This window comes from Phyllobates terribilis, unplaced genomic scaffold, assembly GCF_046119375.1.
Source record: "Phyllobates terribilis strain yellow unplaced genomic scaffold, ASM4611937v1 Scaffold_707__1_contigs__length_783275, whole genome shotgun sequence".
Lineage (NCBI taxonomy): Eukaryota > Metazoa > Chordata > Amphibia > Anura > Dendrobatidae > Phyllobates > Phyllobates terribilis.
This window is the reverse complement of record NW_027363467.1, coordinates 56,138-77,487: the sequence shown is the minus strand read 5'-3', so window position 1 is coordinate 77,487 and position 21,350 is coordinate 56,138. Positions and strand designations below refer to the sequence as shown.

The window sequence follows — 21,350 nt, the reverse complement described above, 5'->3', positions numbered from 1 at the left end:
TGAGCTTCTCAGCGACATTCAGCCAGCCAGGTATCCTGCCTGCAGTAGATGGAATGTGGCAATGGAACGCTGGCTGCGCGTGTCATAATAGGCTCTGAGCCTTTATATACCTGTGCACAGCAGCAGCCACCTTCAGTCTGCTGCTGGACAGCCAGCAGCAGCAGCAGCAGGAGAGGTATGTAATCAGGAGCCCTCCTGCTAAGGGTAGACAGCTGCTCGTTCCACCCCACCCCCCGCCTTAATTGGTTCTCCTCCCTTCCAACGGTGTTGAGGCGGGTGGGAACAGCAGGGGGTGAAGGTGCTGTGTTTAAAGAGGTGGAGTTATGCAGATCTAAAACGCGTGGATTGCAGCAGCAGCAAGCCGAAAAGTGCAGGCATGTAAGGGATCTAGAGGTTGACAACATGTCTTCTTAACGGGAGTCCAGGAGCTCATCTCCACAAATGGACTTTTCAGGATCCTTGGGTGGCTCCGTAGTTTGAAACCAATTCTGGTTATCGCTTCTCGGCCTTTTGGCTAAGATCAAGTGTAGTATCTGTTCTTATCAGTTTAATATCTGATACGTCCCCTATCTGGGGACCATATATTAAATGGATTTTTAGAACAGGGAGATGGAAAAAGAGCTTGCTCTGTCCACTCCACGCATTGACCTGGTATTGCAGTATCTCCAGGACCGGTGCACCCCTTCTTTAATGCAGTTTCTAAAATCAGAAAGAATTGAATTCAATGTTTTTTGTTCATTTTGCTTGTTTGTCGGATTTTGGGATGGACTCTTTGGCTTTGCTTTTCTTCTCCTCATTGGATTTTTCATGTTCAAAGTTGCAGAAGCCAGATTACAAGCTCATTTTGGTTCAACTTCAGCAACTGTGCATTGCATTGCCATGTAATGTGATGCAATGCTATCTTTCTAGCTCTCCCTTTTTACTTCCTTTTGGATAAACAGACATATTAGGCAAGCATTTTGGAGCTTTCACCTAAATAACTACAGGTGGTGAGATAAGCTGCACAATATAATTGACCTTTCAGTATATTGTTGCACACACACCATCTATTTAGCAAATGCCCTTGTTATCAACAGCAGCCTTTTAAACTCACCTGAGCTAACAGGTATGTGCGCTGGTTACTCTGCTGCGCTTAAAATTTCTTTTTTGGTTTGCTACAATGCCTTTTCTGAAACGTTGTCTCCCTCTGCTGGAACACTGACTTCTTTCATTTAATGCCTGCAGACTATAAAAGAGAACCCAACCCAAAAAGTTTGGTTGATTAGTCTGTGGCATTCTGTTAAACTGTTGCTTATGGCGGTCTCTGTGAGCTTCTCAGCGACATTCAGCCAGCCAGGTATCCTGCCTGCAGTAGATGGAATGTGGCAATGGAACGCTGGCTGCGCGTGTCATAATAGGCTCTGAGCCTTTATATACCTGTGCACAGCAGCAGCCACCTTCAGTCTGCTGCTGGACAGCCAGCAGCAGCAGCAGCAGGAGAGGTATGTAATCAGGAGCCCTCCTGCTAAGGGTAGACAGCTGCTCGTTCCACCCCACCCCCCGCCTTAATTGGTTCTCCTCCCTTCCAACGGTGTTGAGGCGGGTGGGAACAGCAGGGGGTGAAGGTGCTGTGTTTAAAGAGGTGGAGTTATGCAGATCTAAAACGCGTGGATTGCAGCAGCAGCAAGCCGAAAAGTGCAGGCATGTAAGGGATCTAGAGGTTGACAACATGTCTTCTTAACGGGAGTCCAGGAGCTCATCTCTACAAATGGACTTTTCAGGATCCTTGGGTGGCTCCGTAGTTTGAAACCAATTCTGGTTATCGCTTCTCGGCCTTTTGGCTCAGATCAAGTGTCTGGACATCAGGTTCCTTGAGTGCTAGCCCTCGGCCTTCCAGCATCGCCACTCCGGTGGCTTAAGCTGGATGCTGCTATAGGGGGAGAGTTAGGAGGAAACGGGAAGGCGATTTCCGTGGCTGACTATGGGAGTCAAGCTGAAATTTGCTGGGACCGGGGACCCCCGGGTCAAGAATGGATTTCGCATTGAGATTTCCGAGGAGAAGAAGGGACATTTTTCCATGTCCTACCTGGTGAATGCCATCTTCTATGAAGCATTGAAGATTAAGAAGTCGGACATTCTTTGCCTGCAGGAATTTAGAAGTCATCGAAGGTATGTGCTGGTTCTTTCTACTATGGCTGCTTGCCAAAATCTTTATAGAACCTTGAAAGGCCATACTGAGAACTCCCTCCTAGATGGACTCACTTTTACTGTCCTCTATTCAAAGGGGGATGTTCCTGTTGTTGTGTTTATGCACAATCCCTTTATCCCCCAGGAGGACATTACTGTATTCTTGAGGAGGCATTGTACTTATGTGCATTTTTCCCACAAGATCTCGAATGAAGAAGGCTTGTGGACTGGCAAATACAAGTACTTTGTTCGTTTTGCTACAGACCCCGAGGGGCCAGGGGGCATACATTATCCTCCTATGAGTTTCTCTATTGGGAGAGACACTGGTTTCTTGTACTTTCCTGATGCTCCTTTTTTCTGCAGAAGATGTAACAAGTATGGTCATGTCCAGGAGTCCTGCAGGTATCCGCCAACCTGCAGGAGGTGTAACACGTCTGGTCATATGGCGAAAGACTGCAAGAACCAGGTAAAGTGTGATGCTTGTGGTGAGGAGGGGCATGTTCTTAGGCAGTGTCAAGCTAGAACCACTCCTAAGTCTTTTGCTCAAGTGGTCGCGGAGGGGCCTGCTGTTCCTTCGACTTCTACTAGGGTTCCACAAGGTCCCCTTCCGGATGTCGGGGAGGCAACTGCTCCCCAAGAGGAAGAGGATGGCACTCAGATGGACGACATATTTGAAGATGCCCAGCTTCAGCCTCCTGCGTCAGGAGGCTTTGACATGGTGATTCCAGAGGTGATGTCACCTTTCCCTCCCCAGTTTGGTGTCCGTGGTGAGGGGGAAATGGACTTGTCCAATTCTCCTGTCATATCTTGGTGCAATACTGCTTCAGAGGAGATCGGGGGCGGTGGCCAAGGGGACTTGTCTGCTGTCCGTTTCTCTGATGAGGAGGATCCTGATGTGGTCAAGAAGAAGCCAAGGACTGAGTGTTCATCCATTGCTGCCGTGTGTGATAGCCCGGTGGACTCTCGTGCTTACCCGTCAGATGTATTTTCTCCTGACATTGTTACATTTGGCATTCAGCCAGATGGTAATAGCTTTGCTTTGCTTGATGAAGGTTGAGTTGATGTTTTCTTTCTTTTTTTTTCAGGTTATGTGTGATCCCCTTTAGTTATGCCGCATCATTCTGGATGGGACATTGTGTCCCTTAATGTTAGGCAAATTAGATCTGTTACCCGAAGAACAACAGTTCTGGATTATCTAAAGGGTTTGAGTGCAGATGTCTATTGTCTACAAGAGTGTGGGATTACTGAATCTCCAGGGGATAAGGACTGGCCTTATGGCCAGTATGTTTGGTCGGGGTCCAGCTTTAACAAAAATGATGGTGTGGGGATTTTAGTTGGTAATAAGAATATTACTATTGATAGTTACACGGTTGTGGAGGTGGGTCGCTGCATTATTGTTTTTTTGAGTTATAGGGGGTGGAAGGTTAGAATGATTAATTTATATTGTCCTACTAAAAAAGAGGAGCGGCTTGCTCTTCTTGAGAAATTGATTTTTTTTCTCCCTGGAAAAATTCCTACAGTTTTTGTTGGTGACTGTAATTGTGTCACAGAAGGTAATGTGGACATTACGGGAAAAAAGTTATCTCAACTTATTTCTGATTTTTCTTTCTTAGACGCTGCAATACTTGAGTATGGCATTCCACCACCGCCTACATATTATGCTGACCGTGGTAATATTTCATCGAGGATAGATAGGATGTTATTTTCCAAAAATATGGTTTGTTCAAGTTATGTTCAACATAAGGTACCTTTTTCTGCTCATGAGTGTTTGCGTGGAGTTTTTAGTGCGAATGGGGACATGGTGTTTGGGGGTGGGGTTTGGAAATTGAATACGAGGTTGTTGGAGGATGAGGAGGTGATGAGTGAGTTGGAGAAAAGGTATGCAAGTTGGAGGTGGCGTAAGCGTGATTTTGGTAGTGTGCTTGAATGGTGGGATTGGGTGAAATTACAGTTAAAAACTTTCTTTAAAAAATGGGGCTACAAAAAAGCTGCCAGATATCGTAATAGATTTAATGACTTAAGTAGACGGATTGATTGGTTGCGTGGGTGTGTTAGGAAAGGAATGGATATGTCTGATCAGCTTGAGGTTGCTAAGAATGAGTTAAAATGTCTTCTGGATGAAAAAGGTAAAGAGATTATTTACCGTACCAAGTTAGAGCATTTGGAAAAGAATGAAAAGTGCACCAGGTACTTTTTTAAAAAAATGAATGGAAGGAAGTTGGATTTGAGTGAAGTGGTAGGTGAAGATGGATCTAGTGTGGTTGGGAAGAATGTGTTGAATGAGGTGAATGGCTTCTATAGTAAGTTGTACGATGAGAAATGGATTGATCCTGGACTTGTGTCGCATGTATTGAGTGGTATGGAGAAGAGACTTGGTTCGGATGAATGTGATGCTTTGTGTGAGGATGTTATTTTGGATGAGGTGAGGAATGTTGTTATGAGTGCTAAAAAGAATAAGACGCCTGGGAAGGATGGGTTGCCTGTGGAGCTGTATGTGAAAGCTTGGGAGTTTTTGGGTAAGGACTTGACTGAGGTTTGTAGGTATATGTGGATGAATGGTGTTTTGTGTGACAGTATGAAAGAGGGTATAGTGGTTCTTGTGTTTAAGAAGGGTGAGAAAAAGCGTTTGGAGAACTGGAGACCCATATCATTGCTTAACGCTGATTATAAGGTCTACAGTAAATTGTTAGCAAATCGTATGCGTGAGGTGATTGGTAGGGTTGTGGAGGATGACCAAGTGTGTGCCGTGCCTGGTCGGAGTATAAGTGATAATTTGTTATTGTTAAGGGATATGCTTGGGGATTGTAAGACTAGAAAGCAGAAGTGTATGGTGTTAGCAATTGATTTCGAAAAGGCTTTTGATAGAGTTTCGCATGTGTTTCTGTTTAAAGTATTGGAGAGGATGGGTTTCCCTAGGGTTTTTCTGAATGGAGTTAAGTCTTTATATGATTATGTGTCAAGTGAGTTTTTAGTGAATGGATGGTTGTCTGACAAAGTGATGATTAGGTCTGGTGTAAGACAGGGGTGCCCTATGTCCCCTGTCTTGTTTGTATGTGTGATTGAGCCTTTGCTGTGTTTAGTGAGACGTGAGAAAATGATGAGAGGATTGTTAGTGCCTGGGAGTGGTGGTAAGCATGTGAAGGTGTTAGGTTACATGGATGATGTTGTGATGGTGAGTGAAAGTATGGCTTCAATGAGTAGGGTGAGGTTGCTTTTGGATTTTTTCTGTGGTGCATCAGGTTTTAGAGTTAACTGGACTAAGTGTAGTTTCAAATGCTTTGGAGATGACAGTATTCGTATGGAAGGTGTTAAGTATGAGGAGAGTGCAATTAAGGTTTTAGGGGTATTTTTCAATGATGATCTGAAAGGAAATGAGAGTTGGGACGAGTGTGGTATGCGTGTTGAGCGAAAATTGAATTTTTGGAGAATGAGAGATCTTTCTTTGCGGGGCAAAGTTCTAGTTATCAAAGCAGTGATCTTACCCATTCTGCTTTTTGTGGCCATAATTTTTCCATCCCCTTTTAGGAAAGTGAAGAGAGTTGAGAAAATGATTTTTTCCTTTTTCTGGTGCAGCAAGATGGAGAAGCTGAAGAGGGAAAGCCTTTATAAGGCCTGCCAGCATGGTGGTTTGGGATTTCCTAATGTTGAGGTTTTTTTAGGGCTCCATTATATTAAGACGATTGTGGTATTGTTGGGTAAAGGTAATAAGGGTGCATGTATGGCAAGTTATTCTGCAGGATGGATGTTGTATGGGTTAGGTTGGAGAAAGAGGGATGCGAGAGTGCCTGTGTCTTTTAAGTGTCCGGTGTGGTATGAGGTGATTGAGAAGTTTGTCAAGAAGTATGATTTGCTGAGTGTGCCGGTGGATGAGTTTAGAATGACTAAGAGGGTGTATAGGAAATTGTGTGCAAATGAGGTCGAGTCTAATATTGTTGGTTTGAGAGGGAATGAGGTTGCGGATGCTTGGAGAAAGTTGGGTATGTATGGGATGTCCAACAAACAGAAGGATGTAGTGTGGATGGCGTTTCACAATATTCTTCCAGTGAGAGACGTTCAAAAGAAGAGAGGTTTGATTAGGTCGGATGTTTGTCCAAGAGATGGATGTAATGGTTGTGAGACGGTTATGCATCTGATGTGGAATTGTGATTTTGCGCAAGACGTGTGGAAATGTGTAGGGGGGTTGTGTAGGAGTTTGGCAGGAGTGACTTTTGTGGATTGGCGTGTGGTTATGTTTGGTATTGGTGCAAGTGGACGTGTAAAGGAGAGAGTTTTGTGGTTAATTATGGCTTGTGTGTTAGAAAGTTTGTGGGATGTGAGGAATCTTTGTGTATTTAAAAGGAAATCAATTACAGTAAATGAATGTATTTACTGTAATTGATTTCCTTTTAAATACACAAAGATTCCTCACATCCCACAAACTTTCTAACACACAAGCCATAATTATTCTTTCTAGGCTATTTTTGATTTACAAGATGGATAGTAGTAGCGGTGGTGGAACAGATGCCGAGGGAATGTGGAAATTTAAAAAGTGGAGGCATATTGTAAAATTTCAGTGATCTTTTGGTTTATATTAATAAGATGTTCTTCTTTCTGTAATATTAGGTTACTTTATGCTTAATAAATATGGCCATGATGATGAGAAGTTTTTTTTGCAACAGTTTTGGTATATCCTACTGATTTGCTATAAAACTAACCTGAATGGTTTAAAAAAAAAAAAAAAAATCTGTTCTTATCAGTTTAATATCTGATACGTCCCCTATCTGGGGACCATATATTAAATGGATTTTTAGAACAGGGAGATGGAAAAAGAGCTTGCTCTGTCCACTCCACGCATTGACCTGGTATTGCAGTATCTCCAGGACCGGTGCACCCCTTCTTTAATGCAGTTTCTAAAATCAGAAAGAATTGAATTCAATGTTTTTTGTTCATTTTGCTTGTTTGTCGGATTTTGGGATGGACTCTTTGGCTTTGCTTTTCTTCTCCTCATTGGATTTTTCATGTTCAAAGTTGCAGAAGCCAGATTACAAGCTCATTTTGGTTCAACTTCAGCAACTGTGCATTGCATTGCCATGTAATGTGATGCAATGCTATCTTTCTAGTTCTCCCTTTTTACTTCCTTTTGGATAAACAGACATATTAGGCAAGCATTTTGGAGCTTTCACCTAAATAACTACAGGTGGTGAGATAAGCTGCACAATATAATTGACCTTTCAGTATATTGTTGCACACACACCATCTATTTAGCAAATGCCCTTGTTATCAACAGCAGCCTTTTAAACTCACCTGAGCTAACAGGTATGTGCGCTGGTTACTCTGCTGCGCTTAAAATTTCTTTTTTGGTTTGCTACAATGCCTTTTCTGAAACGTTGTCTCCCTCTGCTGGAACACTGACTTCTTTCATTTAATGCCTGCAGACTATAAAAGAGAACCCAACCCAAAAAGTTTGGTTGATTAGTCTGTGGCATTCTGTTAAACTGTTGCTTATGGCGGTCTCTGTGAGCTTCTCAGCGACATTCAGCCAGCCAGGTATCCTGCCTGCAGTAGATGGAATGTGGCAATGGAACGCTGGCTGCGCGTGTCATAATAGGCTCTGAGCCTTTATATACCTGTGCACAGCAGCAGCCACCTTCAGTCTGCTGCTGGACAGCCAGCAGCAGCAGCAGCAGGAGAGGTATGTAATCAGGAGCCCTCCTGCTAAGGGTAGACAGCTGCTCGTTCCACCCCACCCCCCGCCTTAAGATTGGTTCTCCTCCCTTCCAACGGTGTTGAGGCGGGTGGGAACAGCAGGGGGTGAAGGTGCTGTGTTTAAAGATGTGGAGTTATGCAGATCTAAAACGCGTGGATTGCAGCAGCAGCAAGCCGAAAAGTGCAGGCATGTAAGGGATCTAGAGGTTGACAACATGTCTTCTTAACGGGAGTCCAGGAGCTCATCTCCACAAATGGACTTTTCAGGATCCTTGGGTGGCTCCGTAGTTTGAAACCAATTCTGGTTATCGCTTCTCGGCCTTTTGGCTAAGATCAAGTGTAGTATCTGTTCTTTTAAGAACACAAGAGCTACGATCTACACTTGACGAGAGCGATCGAACTCGGAAGGAGAAGAGCTTCGGAGCCCAGCTGACATCGGAGAAGGAAGGCGGATATCGGTGGGAGGAAGAAGCTCTAAAGAATCCAGAAGAAGACGAAGACTCGGAGAAGAATCGGGCTGTCCTGTGGAATCTTCGAGGAAGAAAATCATCGAGACAAAGACCTTTCGGGGAATTTGTCCAGAACACGACTGGAGAAGAATCTGCATAGCTCCACCCATTCCGGGAAGAGTTCCAGATCCAGCTCCAAGAAGTAACTGCAGGAGGAAAGCCATGGCAAGCGCTGCGATGAAGGCCGAAAAGAAGAGCCTGGAGCAGGGGACAGCCAGGAGGGCCCAGCCAGGAGCCGATTCTGACCCCAAGGACTCTGCCTCCACGACTGGCCAGCAGAAGGGACCCCAGAAGCCCCGCCACGAAGCTCCAGCCCTGGAGCCATGGATGCGGCAGACGGTGGCCCTGAAGCTGAAGGAAGTGGATGGGAGGGTGCCGGACATGTCCTCGGACGTGTTCTGCCAGAAGATGCTGCTGGATCGAGGCTTCTCCAGGTCGGACACCCTCAGCATCCAGACCTTCTTGACGGGGATCTTCTTCGTCACCTTCGCCACTGTGAACACCTGCAGGAGGTTCTGGGAAATGGTAAGCGCAAAAGGACCGGATAATTCTTTCTCTGCCTTTACAGGTAGCTGCCCTATCCAGAGGGACGAAAGGAGGATCACGGTCTCCATGCGCAACCCGCACACCCCAGGCCAAGACATCTGTACCTTCCTGAGACGCTTCTGTTTGGTTGTGAAGGAACCCTCTCACATCCTGAATGGACTCGGCTTCTGGACAGGTAAGTGGTCGGTGACCGTTAGACTTCACAGGGACCTGGCGTACTCAGACGGACTTCGGCACCTGCCCCCGACTTTCTCCCTGGGCAACTCCTACGGCCTCATCTATTACCCGGACATGCCGCAGAACTGCAGGAGATGCGGCAAGAATGGCCACGAGATGAAGGACTGCAAGGAGGATGCCTGCAGGATTTGTCGAGTGACGGGACACAGCTCGAAGGACTGCCTGAAGAAGACGTCCTGCAACCTGTGTGGGCTGGCGGCTCATCTGTACAAGGATTGCCCCAAGCGTGAGAGATCCTGGGCATCGGTGGTTGCGACGACCCCAGCTACGGAGGACAAGGCCCCGACGACCAGGCCTGTGAAGGTCAAGGACGCGACGACCAAGGCCCCAGCGGCCAAGGCCGAGACGACCAAGGCCAAAGCGGTCAAGGAGTCGGTGGCCAAAGCCCCAGCGACGGTCCCAGCAGCTCCGAAGCAGAAGAAAAAGTCAAAGGAGGGTAAGAGTTCTGTCACCCCTCTCTCGATCCCTCCCCCTGCCACCCCCGTCCAATCCCCCCCCACCCCGGCCACCCCTGCTGAGGATTCCACTTCCTCTTACTCCTTCCCCTACTCCTCAGCAGGTGTCCTTTCCCCTGCCCCGGCAGCCACTCTCCCTCCCCAGACCATGGTAGCGGTGGAATTAACCTTTCCTCCACCCGCCGCTATCTATTCCGAGGAGGATTTTCCCCTTCTTGTCTCCCCAGTTCCAACCCGGGGAAAGAGGAAGGTGGAGGACAGCCCTGCTACTGAATCCTCCAAAAAGAAGATTCTGGATTTCGTAGGCGAAAAGGAGGATACCCTCCCTGAGCCAGAAGAGATGGAGCACATGGTTGAGACCCTGGTGGCCGAGCCAGAAGAGGAGGAACTGGTGGTCGCCGAGATCGAGGCCGCGCTGCTTGACCAGATGGAGGAAGAGGGCCTGCTGGTGATCCCGTCACCAGCAGTCAACACCGACGAGGGACCACCCGACCGGAGTGGTAACTAAGGTGTATTGCCTGCGCTAACTTTTTCTTTTTTCCCTACATGATGGCTAATATTAACTTATTTTCCATTAATGTCAGGAGCATCAAGGACAAGTTCAGACGTCAGACTATTTATGCCTTCCTTACTTCCCAGTTGTGTGATGTTTATATGTTGCAGGAATGTTCCCTTCCCTCCTCTAGGTCCTTCAAACATCTGGCCAGGGAGTGGTCCCACGGTCCATCCTACTGGTCCGGTGGGGGTGACTGCAAGTCTGCGGGGGTCGCAATTCTGATCAGGGGGGGCGCATTCACGCTTGAGTCCGTCCAGGAGCTCATCTGCGGCAGGGTTCTTGTTGTAGATGGCAACTGGGCGGGAGAACCTGTCAGGTTCATCAACGTGTATGCGTCCCCACTGAAGAATGAGCGTTTGGAGCTTTTCCAGACCCTGCGGCTTCAGCTTGCCACCACCAGGACCTTAGTGATGGCCGGGGATTTCAACTGCCCCATCGAGGAGGATGGTCGTAGTTCTGGCACATCTGCCAAGTTGGACATCACGTCCAAGCTGCTCATCGAGATGGTAACCGAGGCCTCTCTTCAGGACGTGGTGGGCTCCATGGGGAGAGGCTCCACGAACTATTCGTGGAGCCGACCCGATGGCTCACTCCGCTCCAGGATTGACTTTGTGTTCACCTCTCGGGCAGTCAGGCAGAGTAGGCACTCGATGGTCTCCTGCTTCTTCTCCGACCACAGAGCCATTCACTTACAAGGTGTCCTCGGCGACGGTTTTCCGTCCGGCCCCGGCTCCTGGAAGCTGAATTGTGCTCTGCTGGCTCAGGATGAAGTCGTGGAGGAGCTGAGAGCAGCCTACGCAATGTGGCAGTCCTACAAGGGTAGCTTCCAAACAGTCTCTGATTGGTGGGAATATGTTAAACTTGAGTTTCGCTGTTTCTTTCAGGCCAAGGGTCGACAACAGGCGTGTGAGAAGAGGAGGGACTTCAGAGGGCTGCAGCGCAAGCTGCGGTCGCTGCAGGACCTTCTTCACTGCGGCTGGGACGTGAGGGAGGAGCTGGAGGAGACCAAGAAGAGCTTGAAAAGGCACTTTGAGGAGGAGTCCAAGCGAATCGTCTTCCGTTCCAAAGTGGAGAATCTGGAGAAGGGTGAGAAATGTAACTCATTCTGTTTCAGGAAACTTCATGCCGGTCACACGCCCCTGAACGAGCTGCGAGACGAGAGCGGAAACATGCGACGTGGGAAGGAGGACGTGATGAGGGTCGTCAGCGACTTCTACAGCGAACTCTACTCCCACAAGACTACCGACCCCGACGCTGCTGATAAGTTCCTGTCAGGTATCACTAACCATCTTGATCCTGCAGGCACGGCAGCCTTGGACAAACCTCTGATGGTGGGCGAATTGCTCTCTGCCGCTAAATCCTTTAGGACCGGCAGGACCCCGGGCAGTGATGGTCTTCCAGCGGAGCTCTATGTAGCGCTGGGAGACCTCATCTGTCCGGACCTGTTGGACCTGTACGAGGAGATGGTGGTGGAGGGTAGAATGCCTCCATCTTTGAGGGAAGGAATGGTCACGATCCTGTACAAGCGGAAGGGAGAGAGGTGCGACCTGAGGAATTGGCGTCCCATCACTCTGCTCAACGTGGACTACAAGATCCTGGCCAAGACGATGGCGACACGACTTAAGACGGTCATCGGACGGATCATCCACCCAGACCAGACCTGCGGCATCCCTGGACGTCGCATCGCAGACAGCCTCGCTCTCGTGCGGGACACGGTCGAGTACATCAAGGTCCGCCGCGCACACGCGGCCCTGGTCTCCTTGGATCAGGAGAAGGCCTTCGACCGGGTTTCCCACGAGTTCATGGGCCGAGCTCTCCACCGGTTAGGTCTGGGTAACATGTTTTGTTCGTATGTCCGTCTGATGTATTTTGATATCCACAGCTCGGTGTTGGTGAACGGCTGGAAGACTGACCCCTTCCCTGTCCTCTCTGGGGTCAGACAAGGCTGCCCTCTATCACCTCTTCTTTTTGTTTGTGTTATAGAACTCTTCGCAGAGGCTATCCGGCAGAATGGAGAGATCAGAGGGATCACCGCACCGGGTCCGGGACGACACGAGGTCAAGTGCTCGCTCTACATGGACGATGTCACCGTCTTCTGCGCTGATCGTGGTTCAGTCGACGCCCTCGTCCAGACGTGTGAGAGGTTCGGCCGGGCTTCAGGGGCCAAAGTCAACTGCAGGAAGTCGGAAGCCATGCTCTTCGGGGATTGGCAGCCGGCCTCCTCCGCCCCCTTCCCCTTCAACATTCAACCGGATTTCCTCAAGGTGCTGGGAGTCTGGTTCGGGAAGGAAGGAGCGGCCCTCAAGTCCTGGCAAGAACGCTTGGCCAAGGTGAAGCAACGGATCGGACTCTGGAGCCTCAGACACCTCACTTGTGAGGGTAAGGCACTCGTCCTGCGTAATGAGGTCCTGCCCGTCTTGCAGTACACGGCGCAGGCCTGGCCCCCACACGTCACTGTGTGCAGGGCCATTACCAGGACAGTGTTTCACTTTGTCTGGGGATCCAAGATGGACAGAGTCAGGCGGGCCGTCATGTACAAGGAGCCTCGCAAGGGTGGGAAGGGTGTTCCAGATATCCCCACCCTCCTGCGATCCTCTTTTGTGTGTGATTGTGTCCGCCGGACTTTGCAAGTCAAGAATGGCTCCGCGGGCAGGTCCATGTCTCGCTTCTTCCTGCTTCCTCTTTGGAGGCGACTCGGCTGGGACAAGTGGGACAGCTCCTTCCCCTACAACTGGACGACGCCATGGTTCTACGGAGACGTCGTTCGATTTGTGGGGGAGCATCAACTGGAGGGACTCAAGCCCGACTTGTGGAAGCCCAAAACTATCCACAAGCTAATCAGAGCCAAGGATGACGTGGAGAACATCACAGGACTTCACCAGGACACGCTGGAGACTGTGTGGACAAATGTGTCGTCTGACAGGCTGACCAACGGGCACAAGGACTTGTCGTGGATGGCGATTCAGGGCGGACTGCCCGTCCGGTCATTCATGCATGCCCGGAACCTGTGCAAGACCCGGTACTGCCCAAGGTGCCCCTTCGTGGAGGAAACATCTTTGCACACTTTTTGGGACTGCGGATTTGCACAGCGCCTATTGACTGCACTTGAGGATGACCTGAGGAACTCTGTCCCCAGGGCGAGCCTATCGCACCATTCTGTGCTTTACGGACTCTTCCCTGGGGTTCATACCGTCGGAGCCATCCAGGAGGCTTGGCGCCTTATGAACTGCTTCAAGGATGCCGTTTGGGTCGCCAGGAACCGGTTCATCTTGAGGAGGGAGAGGATGTCCATCCAGGACTGCCGCAGGCTGATCCACAGCCTGCTCAGAGACTATTCCATCATGGACGGTCCGGAGGACGAGGATGAGGACTAAACCCCTCCTCCCCCTCTCCCCTTATGTGTCTTGTCTTTCAATAAAGCTTCGGGCCTGTGATTTTCCCCTCCCCATCCCCTTTTTCCCAATCCCCATCCCTTATCACGGTTCGTCGTACTGTATTGATTGACATGCTTTTTCTTTCAGATTGAGTGTTTTGTGTAGCATAGGGGTGTGATGTGTCTAGTTAGTGCGTCGTATCCTCATGCTATGTAAATATGATGTAGAATTCTGTGTGTACTGGGCTGCGGCACTGTACACTGTCTGTTAACTTATTTTTTGTGCTAATAAAAGATATATTCAATCAAAAAAATCTGTTCTTATCAGTTTAATATCTGATACGTCCCCTATCTGGGGACCATATATTAAATGGATTTTTAGAACAGGGAGATGGAAAAAGAGCTTGCTCTGTCCACTCCACGCATTGACCTGGTATTGCAGTATCTCCAGGACCGGTGCACCCCTTATTTAATGCAGTTTCTAAAATCAGAAAGAATTGAATTCAATGCTTTTTGTTCATTTTGCTTGTTTGTCGGATTTTGGGATGGACTCTTTGGCTTTGCTTTTCTTCTCCTCATTGGATTTTTCATGTTCAAAGTTGCAGAAGCCAGATTACAAGCTCATTTTGGTTCAACTTCAGCAACTGTGCATTGCATTGCCATGTAATGTGATGCAATGCTATCTTTCTAGCTCTCCCTTTTTACTTCCTTTTGGATAAACAGACATATTAGGCAAGCATTTTGGAGCTTTCACCTAAATAACTACAGGTGGTGAGATAAGCTGCACAATATAATTGACCTTTCAGTATATTGTTGCACACACACCATCTATTTAGCAAATGCCCTTGTTATCAACAGCAGCCTTTTAAACTCACCTGAGCTAACAGGTATGTGCGCTGGTTACTCTGCTGCGCTTAAAATTTCTTTTTTGGTTTGCTACAATGCCTTTTCTGAAACATTGTCTCCCTCTGCTGGAACACTGACTTCTTTCATTTAATGCCTGCAGACTATAAAAGAGAACCCAACCCAAAAAGTTTGGTTGATTAGTCTGTGGCATTCTGTTAAACTGTTGCTTATGGCGGTCTCTGTGAGCTTCTCAGCGACATTCAGCCAGCCAGGTATCCTGCCTGCAGTAGATGGAATGTGGCAATGGAACGCTGGCTGCGCGTGTCATAATAGGCTCTGAGCCTTTATATACCTGTGCACAGCAGCAGCCACCTTCAGTCTGCTGCTGGACAGCCAGCAGCAGCAGCAGCAGGAGAGGTATGTAATCAGGAGCCCTCCTGCTAAGGGTAGACAGCTGCTCGTTCCACCCCACCCCCCGCCTTAATTGGTTCTCCTCCCTTCCAACGGTGTTGAGGCGGGTGGGAACAGCAGGGGGTGAAGGTGCTGTGTTTAAAGAGGTGGAGTTATGCAGATCTAAAACGCGTGGATTGCAGCAGCAGCAAGCCGAAAAGTGCAGGCATGTAAGGGATCTAGAGGTTGACAACATGTCTTCTTAACGGGAGTCCAGGAGCTCATCTCCACAAATGGACTTTTCAGGATCCTTGGGTGGCTCCGTAGTTTGAAACCAATTCTGGTTATCGCTTCTCGGCCTTTTGGCTAAGATCAAGTGTAGTATCTGTTCTTATCAGTTTAATATCTGATACGTCCCCTATCTGGGGACCATATATTAAATGGATTTTTAGAACAGGGAGATGGAAAAAGAGCTTGCTCTGTCCACTCCACGCATTGACCTGGTATTGCAGTATCTCCAGGACCGGTGCACCCCTTCTTTAATGCAGTTTCTAAAATCAGAAAGAATTGAATTCAATGTTTTTTGTTCATTTTGCTTGTTTGTCGGATTTTGGGATGGACTCTTTGGCTTTGCTTTTCTTCTCCTCATTGGATTTTTTATGTTCAAAGTTGCAGAAGCCAGATTACAAGCTCATTTTGGTTCAACTTCAGCAACTGTGCATTGCATTGCCATGTAATGTGATGCAATGCTATCTTTCTAGCTCTCCCTTTTTACTTCCTTTTGGATAAACAGACATATTAGGCAAGCATTTTGGAGCTTTCACCTAAATAACTACAGGTGGTGAGATAAGCTGCACAATATAATTGACCTTTCAGTATATTGTTGCACACACACCATCTATTTAGCAAATGCCCTTGTTATCAACAGCAGCCTTTTAAACTCACCTGAGCTAACAGGTATGTGCGCTGGTTACTCTGCTGCGCTTAAAATTTCTTTTTTGGTTTGCTACAATGCCTTTTCTGAAACGTTGTCTCCCTCTGCTGGAACACTGACTTCTTTCATTTAATGCCTGCAGACTATAAAAGAGAACCCAACCCAAAAAGTTTGGTTGATTAGTCTGTGGCATTCTGTTAAACTGTTGCTTATGGCGGTCTCTGTGAGCTTCTCAGCGACATTCAGCCAGCCAGGTATCCTGCCTGCAGTAGATGGAATGTGGCAATGGAACGCTGGCTGCGCGTGTCATAATAGGCTCTGAGCCTTTATATACCTGTGCACAGCAGCAGCCACCTTCAGTCTGCTGCTGGACAGCCAGCAGCAGCAGCAGCAGGAGAGGTATGTAATCAGGAGCCCTCCTGCTAAGGGTAGACAGCTGCTCGTTCCACCCCACCCCCCGCCTTAATTGGTTCTCCTCCCTTCCAACGGTGTTGAGGCGGGTGGGAACAGCAGGGGGTGAAGGTGCTGTGTTTAAAGAGGTGGAGTTATGCAGATCTAAAACGCGTGGATTGCAGCAGCAGCAAGCCGAAAAGTGCAGGCATGTAAGGGATCTAGAGGTTGACAACATGTCTTCTTAACGGGAGTCCAGGAGCTCATCTCCACAAATGGACTTTTCAGGATCCTTGGGTGGCTCCGTAGTTTGAAACCAATTCTGGTTATCGCTTCTCGGCCTTTTGGCTAAGATCAAGTGTAGTATCTGTTCTTATCAGTTTAATATCTGATACGTCCCCTATCTGGGGACCATATATTAAATGGATTTTTAGAACAGGGAGATGGAAAAAGAGCTTGCTCTGTCCACTCCACGCATTGACCTGGTATTGCAGTATCTCCAGGACCGGTGCACCCCTTCTTTAATGCAGTTTCTAAAATCAGAAAGAATTGAATTCAATGTTTTTTGTTCATTTTGCTTGTTTGTCGGATTTTGGGATGGACTCTTTGGCTTTGCTTTTCTTCTCCTCATTGGATTTTTTATGTTCAAAGTTGCAGAAGCCAGATTACAAGCTCATTTTGGTTCAACTTCAGCAACTGTGCATTGCATTGCCATGTAATGTGATGCAATGCTATCTTTCTAGCTCTCCCTTTTTACTTCCTTTTGGATAAACAGACATATTAGGCAAGCATTTTGGAGCTTTCACCTAAATAACTACAGGTGGTGAGATAAGCTGCACAATATAATTGACCTTTCAGTATATTGTTGCACACACACCATCTATTTAGCAAATGCCCTTGTTATCAACAGCAGCCTTTTAAACTCACCTGAGCTAACAGGTATGTGCGCTGGTTACTCTGCTGCGCTTAAAATTTCTTTTTTGGTTTGCTACAATGCCTTTTCTGAAACGTTGTCTCCCTCTGCTGGAACACTGACTTCTTTCATTTAATGCCTGCAGACTATAAAAGAGAACCCAACCCAAAAAGTTTGGTTGATTAGTCTGTGGCATTCTGTTAAACTGTTGCTTATGGCGGTCTCTGTGAGCTTCTCAGCGACATTCAGCCAGCCAGGTATCCTGCCTGCAGTAGATGGAATGTGGCAATGGAACGCTGGCTGCGCGTGTCATAATAGGCTCTGAGCCTTTATATACCTGTGCACAGCAGCAGCCACCTTCAGTCTGCTGCTGGACAGCCAGCAGCAGCAGCAGCAGGAGAGGTATGTAATCAGGAGCCCTCCTGCTAAGGGTAGACAGCTGCTCGTTCCACCCCACCCCCCGCCTTAATTGGTTCTCCTCCCTTCCAACGGTGTTGAGGCGGGTGGGAACAGCAGGGGGTGAAGGTGCTGTGTTTAAAGAGGTGGAGTTATGCAGATCTAAAACGCGTGGATTGCAGCAGCAGCAAGCCGAAAAGTGCAGGCATGTAAGGGATCTAGAGGTTGACAACATGTCTTCTTAACGGGAGTCCAGGAGCTCATCTCCACAAATGGACTTTTCAGGATCCTTGGGTGGCTCCGTAGTTTGAAACCAATTCTGGTTATCGCTTCTCGGCCTTTTGGCTAAGATCAAGTGTAGTATCTGTTCTTATCAGTTTAATATCTGATACGTCCCCTATCTGGGGACCATATATTAAATGGATTTTTAGAACAGGGAGATGGAAAAAGAGCTTGCTCTGTCCACTCCACGCATTGACCTGGTATTGCAGTATCTCCAGGACCGGTGCACCCCTTCTTTAATGCAGTTTCTAAAATCAGAAAGAATTGAATTCAATGTTTTTTGTTCATTTTGCTTGTTTGTCGGATTTTGGGATGGACTCTTTGGCTTTGCTTTTCTTCTCCTCATTGGATTTTTCATGTTCAAAGTTGCAGAAGCCAGATTACAAGCTCATTTTGGTTCAACTTCAGCAACTGTGCATTGCATTGCCATGTAATGTGATGCAATGCTATCTTTCTAGCTCTCCCTTTTTACTTCCTTTTGGATAAACAGACATATTAGGCAAGCATTTTGGAGCTTTCACCTAAATAACTACAGGTGGTGAGATAAGCTGCACAATATAATTGACCTTTCAGTATATTGTTGCACACACACCATCTATTTAGCAAATGCCCTTGTTATCAACAGCAGCCTTTTAAACTCACCTGAGCTAACAGGTATGTGCGCTGGTTACTCTGCTGCGCTTAAAATTTCTTTTTTGGTTTGCTACAATGCCTTTTCTGAAACGTTGTCTCCCTCTGCTGGAACACTGACTTCTTTCATTTAATGCCTGCAGACTATAAAAGAGAACCCAACCCAAAAAGTTTGGTTGATTAGTCTGTGGCATTCTGTTAAACTGTTGCTTATGGCGGTCTCTGTGAGCTTCTCAGCGACATTCAGCCAGCCAGGTATCCTGCCTGCAGTAGATGGAATGTGGCAATGGAACGCTGGCTGCGCGTGTCATAATAGGCTCTGAGCCTTTATATACCTGTGCACAGCAGCAGCCACCTTCAGTCTGCTGCTGGACAGCCAGCAGCAGCAGCAGCAGCAGGAGAGGTATGTAATCAGGAGCCCTCCTGCTAAGGGTAGACAGCTGCTCGTTCCACCCCACCCCCCGCCTTAATTGGTTCTCCTCCCTTCCAACGGTGTTGAGGCGGGTGGGAACAGCAGGGGGTGAAGGTGCTGTGTTTAAAGAGGTGGAGTTATGCAGATCTAAAACGCGTGGATTGCAGCAGCAGCAAGCCGAAAAGTGCAGGCATGTAAGGGATCTAGAGGTTGACAACATGTCTTCTTAACGGGAGTCCAGGAGCTCATCTCCACAAATGGACTTTTCAGGATCCTTGGGTGGCTCCGTAGTTTGAAACCAATTCTGGTTATCGCTTCTCGGCCTTTTGGCTAAGATCAAGTGTAGTATCTGTTCTTATCAGTTTAATATCTGATACGTCCCCTATCTGGGGACCATATATTAAATGGATTTTTAGAACAGGGAGATGGAAAAAGAGCTTGCTCTGTCCACTCCACGCATTGACCTGGTATTGCAGTATCTCCAGGACCGGTGCACCCCTTCTTTAATGCAGTTTCTAAAATCAGAAAGAGTTGAATTCAATGTTTTTTGTTCATTTTGCTTGTTTGTCGGATTTTGGGATGGACTCTTTGGCTTTGCTTTTCTTCTCCTCATTGGATTTTTCATGTTCAAAGTTGCAGAAGCCAGATTACAAGCTCATTTTGGTTCAACTTCAGCAACTGTGCATTGCATTGCCATGTAATGTGATGCAATGCTATCTTTCTAGCTCTCCCTTTTTACTTCCTTTTGGATAAACAGACATATTAGGCAAGCATTTTGGAGCTTTCACCTAAATAACTACAGGTGGTGAGATAAGCTGCACAATATAATTGACCTTTCAGTATATTGTTGCACACACACCATCTATTTAGCAAATGCCCTTGTTATCAACAGCAGCCTTTTAAACTCACCTGAGCTAACAGGTATGTGCGCTGGTTACTCTGCTGCGCTTAAAATTTCTTTTTTGGTTTGCTACAATGCCTTTTCTGAAACGTTGTCTCCCTCTGCTGGAACACTGACTTCTTTCATTTAATGCCTGCAGACTATAAAAGAGAACCCAACCCAAAAAGTTTGGTTGATTAGTCTGTGGCATTCTGTTAAACTGTTGCTTATGGCGGTCTCTGTGAGCTTCTCAGCGACATTCAGCCAGCCAGGTATCCTGCCTGCAGTAGATGGAATGTGGCAATGGAACGCTGGCTGCGCGTGTCATAATAGGCTCTGAGCCTTTATATACCTGTGCACAGCAGCAGCCACCTTCAGTCTGCTGCTGGACAGCCAGCAGCAGCAGCAGCAGGAGAGGTATGTAATCAGGAGCCCTCCTGCTAAGGGTAGACAGCTGCTCGTTCCACCCCACCCCCCGCCTTAATTGGTTCTCCTCCCTTCCAACGGTGTTGAGGCGGGTGGGAACAGCAGGGGGTGAAGGTGCTGTGTTTAAAGAGGTGGAGTTATGCAGATCTAAAACGCGTGGATTGCAGCAGCAGCAAGCCGAAAAGTGCAGGCATGTAAGGGATCTAGAGGTTGACAACATGTCTTCTTAACGGGAGTCCAGGAGCTCATCTCCACAAATGGACTTTTCAGGATCCTTGGGTGGCTCCGTAGTTTGAAACCAATTCTGGTTATCGCTTCTCGGCCTTTTGGCTAAGATCAAGTGTAGTATCTGTTCTTATCAGTTTAATATCTGATACGTCCCCTATCTGGGGACCATATATTAAATGGATTTTTAGAACAGGGAGATGGAAAAAGAGCTTGCTCTGTCCACTCCACGCATTGACCTGGTATTGCAGTATCTCCAGGACCGGTGCACCCCTTCTTTAATGCAGTTTCTAAAATCAGAAAGAATTGAATTCAATGTTTTTTGTTCATTTTGCTTGTTTGTCGGATTTTGGGATGGACTCTTTGGCTTTGCTTTTCTTCTCCTCATTGGATTTTTCATGTTCAAAGTTGCAGAAGCCAGATTACAAGCTCATTTTGGTTCAACTTCAGCAACTGTGCATTGCATTGCCATGTAATGTGATGCAATGCTATCTTTCTAGCTCTCCCTTTTTACTTCCTTTTGGATAAACAGACATATTAGGCAAGCATTTTGGAGCTTTCACCTAAATAACTACAGGTGGTGAGATAAGCTGCACAATATAATTGACCTTTCAGTATATTGTTGCACACACACCATCTATTTAGCAAATGCCCTTGTTATCAACAGCAGCATTTTAAACTCACCTGAGCTAACAGGTATGTGCGCTGGTTACTCTGCTGCGCTTAAAATTTCTTTTTTGGTTTGCTACAATGCCTTTTCTGAAACGTTGTCTCCCTCTGCTGGAACACTGACTTCTTTCATTTAATGCCTGCAGACTATAAAAGAGAACCCAACCCAAAAAGTTTGGTTGATTAGTCTGTGGCATTCTGTTAAACTGTTGCTTATGGCGGTCTCTGTGAGCTTCTCAGCGACATTCAGCCAGCCAGGTATCCTGCCTGCAGTAGATGGAATGTGGCAATGGAACGCTGGCTGCGCGTGTCATAATAGGCTCTGAGCCTTTATATACCTGTGCACAGCAGCAGCCACCTTCAGTCTGCTGCTGGACAGCCAGCAGCAGCAGCAGCAGGAGAGGTATGTAATCAGGAGCCCTCCTGCTAA

At 47.4% G+C, this 21,350-nt stretch overlaps 7 non-coding genes and 2 pseudogenes across 7 annotated transcripts; all 9 read left to right on the top strand.

Annotated features, from left to right (window-relative positions):
• The first annotated feature begins 494 nt into the window (after positions 1 to 494).
• LOC141236406 (U2 spliceosomal RNA) lies at positions 495 to 685 on the top strand. Its single transcript, XR_012302067.1, has one exon. It is a non-coding gene; the product is annotated as a U2 spliceosomal RNA (small nuclear RNA).
• A 6,179-nt stretch (positions 686 to 6,864) lies between these two features.
• On the top strand, positions 6,865 to 7,041 carry LOC141236419 (U2 spliceosomal RNA; annotated as a pseudogene).
• Positions 7,042 to 8,158: 1,117 nt separating this feature from the next.
• Positions 8,159 to 8,236, top strand: LOC141236425 (U2 spliceosomal RNA; annotated as a pseudogene).
• Positions 8,237 to 13,800: 5,564 nt separating this feature from the next.
• Positions 13,801 to 13,994, top strand: LOC141236417 (U2 spliceosomal RNA). Its single transcript, XR_012302077.1, has one exon. It is a non-coding gene; the product is annotated as a U2 spliceosomal RNA (small nuclear RNA).
• A 1,115-nt stretch (positions 13,995 to 15,109) lies between these two features.
• On the top strand, positions 15,110 to 15,300 carry LOC141236405 (U2 spliceosomal RNA). The gene has a single exon (XR_012302066.1). It is a non-coding gene; the product is annotated as a U2 spliceosomal RNA (small nuclear RNA).
• Positions 15,301 to 16,415: 1,115 nt separating this feature from the next.
• On the top strand, positions 16,416 to 16,606 carry LOC141236404 (U2 spliceosomal RNA). The gene has a single exon (XR_012302065.1). It is a non-coding gene; the product is annotated as a U2 spliceosomal RNA (small nuclear RNA).
• A 1,115-nt stretch (positions 16,607 to 17,721) lies between these two features.
• Positions 17,722 to 17,912, top strand: LOC141236403 (U2 spliceosomal RNA). Its single transcript, XR_012302064.1, has one exon. It is a non-coding gene; the product is annotated as a U2 spliceosomal RNA (small nuclear RNA).
• Positions 17,913 to 19,030: 1,118 nt separating this feature from the next.
• LOC141236402 (U2 spliceosomal RNA) lies at positions 19,031 to 19,221 on the top strand. Its single transcript, XR_012302063.1, has one exon. It is a non-coding gene; the product is annotated as a U2 spliceosomal RNA (small nuclear RNA).
• Positions 19,222 to 20,336: 1,115 nt separating this feature from the next.
• Positions 20,337 to 20,527, top strand: LOC141236401 (U2 spliceosomal RNA). Its single transcript, XR_012302062.1, has one exon. It is a non-coding gene; the product is annotated as a U2 spliceosomal RNA (small nuclear RNA).
• The last annotated feature ends 823 nt before the right edge of the window (positions 20,528 to 21,350 follow it).